This window comes from Eulemur rufifrons, chromosome 29, assembly GCF_041146395.1.
Source record: "Eulemur rufifrons isolate Redbay chromosome 29, OSU_ERuf_1, whole genome shotgun sequence".
Lineage (NCBI taxonomy): Eukaryota > Metazoa > Chordata > Mammalia > Primates > Lemuridae > Eulemur > Eulemur rufifrons.
In genome coordinates, this window is record NC_091011.1 from 13,826,799 (window position 1) to 13,829,145 (window position 2,347).

Below are 2,347 nucleotides of genomic sequence, written 5' to 3' on the forward strand. Positions count from 1 at the left end.
AAAAGGAAAATATTTAAATTAAATGGTCTTTAATAAACTTTTTGTTACACAATCAGATTTCACTAGTAACAATGATATCAATTTTATTAATAAAGTTGAGGGTGGAGCATGAATCAGATTAGTGCCCTTATAAAAGAGACCCTTTAATGAATGGAACTAATCCCATTCACCTCCCAAAGGCCTCTCCTCCTAATACCATCACCTTGGGGGTTAGGATTTCAACACATGAATTTTGGGAGGAATACAAACCATAGCAGTATACACCACTGATCCCTAATTGTATTAATGTATCTATAACTCCCCTCTATCCCTGGATCCTGTTTGTTGCACATATCTGCTGAACATGGGTGTTCTCTTTTTTTTTTTTTAACACTGGGGGGTCTTCCAGTGAGGACCCGAAAACCTGCGAGACAAATTCTAAAAGAGCTGTAACACTAACATGAGTGTTTATCATCTGAAGCTCAACAAGTCCAATAAAAGTCTCCCCACTTTGCCTTTCTGGGCTTTCCCCAAATCTCCTGTTTTTATAGTATTTTTGCAGTTAAAGGCATTCTTATCTTCCTAGATGCAAAAATTATAATACCTCCACCACTCCCCACATGCAATAGCTCATTAAGACCTGTAAATCTACCTTTCTTGAAACTATGAAATACATTCCTTCCTCTCTATCTGCCCTCCCACTATGCCTTAGTTCAGCAATACTTTTTTGCATCTACAATATTGCAACAGCTTCTACTTACTATTAAGTTAGTTTGTACTGCCTTCAAATATTATCTTTCCAAAAGACAAATCTAATCTTGTCACTTCCCTACTTAAAATCCTTGGATGGAAATCCATTGCAAATAATTTGCAGTCTATCCACCACCTTCCTGTCCAGGGCTCCCGCCTCCCTCTCCCTCACAAGCACCCTGTAGCCCATCCACTCTGACATGCTTGGCTCTTCGTACTTTGGGGCCTTGCACATGCAGATTTCTCTGCTTGAAATGAGTGCCTTTTCCCTTGTTCTCTGACTGGTGAAGTTCTCCTTCATCCAATTTAAATTCTGGCCCCTCAGTGTAGCCTTCCTAGGCTCTTGCACATAAAGTTAATCATTCCTTCTGGGTTCCTAACATTGTATTTTCATTCCTAACTAAATGGCACTTACCTTGGGTCAGTGAGCATATTCCTTAGAGGTGAGAGGATGTCACTAATGCCTATCCCACTGCCTGGCACTCAGTGGTGTCTGATAAATGTCTGTGGAGTGAAGAAATCATCTAATGGTTAACCTCTTAATCTTCTTGGTCCTTGAGATGATAAAGGAGGTGAAAGAGAGTTTGGTGTGCAGCAAATACAACAATTTTTCAGATTAGGAAACAATCATAGCCAAGTTACTGTCCAGATTCTATTTTGTATTCTGAGAAATAAATCAATTCTTCCAAGACTTCAAGTCACCATTTTGTGAATTATTTACAAAATACGTCATTACTCAGGTCTTGAGTTGAAAGCCCCATGACATGATTTTAAATTCACAGCATATAATTTCCAAGAACTAGTCTAAATTCAATGAACACATTGTATTTAATTTACCAAATTTTTAGTGTGTTGGGATCCCAAAACCCTTTAAAATTCATAATGTGTTTGGGCTCTGTTTTATTGTTGAAATGCATGTACTTAATAACAAGGTAAAAGCTGTACAAATTTAATCTTTTAAAAAATTACAAAAATGCTAAGAAAAATGTTATAAAACTACTTGTTTCACTTCTTTAAATATATTTTCACTTGTTATGAGAACTAATTTCTGAGTGTCATGAAGATCTAAAAGCTGATATAATAATGAAACAGAATTGGTTATATTAATGAAACTGTAACATTTATCATTAATAGTTTACTAGTGATCTAAAAACATGTTAGTATACATTGTTTTATTCTGAATATGTTAGAAGAAATACAGCTGGTTGGTGGGCTCTAAATGAAATAGCCCTGCCTTTGTCTAGAAGGCTGTTAATATCGAACAGAACAGAGCAGATCAATAGTTCAGAAATAAAGGATTTGGTCTTCCCCACAGGTGACTATTTGTGATTTGAATGACATTTTCACATGGTTCTTTTGTATTACAGCCAGACAGAAATTTCCTGTGACCATCTTAACTTCAGTGCTTTTCATCTAGTATTAATAATATCATTAACCATTTAATGACCGTCCCAGGTGTCTTGTGCATTAGATAGAGAAGAAAACTTTGAGCAACTCTGAGCTCTGTCAGATAGAAAGGATATTTGGACACTGGAAATAATTTCATTAATTCTTTCTCATTAAATCACAGTAGTTTTAGTAGTACTTCCTCATGTCATTTCAATTTCACCCTCTCTTC

General features: G+C 36.0%; 1 non-coding gene across 1 annotated transcript; it reads right to left on the reverse strand.

The window, feature by feature from the left end:
- Positions 1-375: 375 nt before the first annotated feature.
- LOC138377710 (U7 small nuclear RNA) lies at positions 376-437 on the reverse strand. Its single transcript, XR_011231866.1, has one exon. It is a non-coding gene; the product is annotated as a U7 small nuclear RNA (small nuclear RNA).
- Between the last annotated feature and the right edge of the window lie 1,910 nt (positions 438-2,347).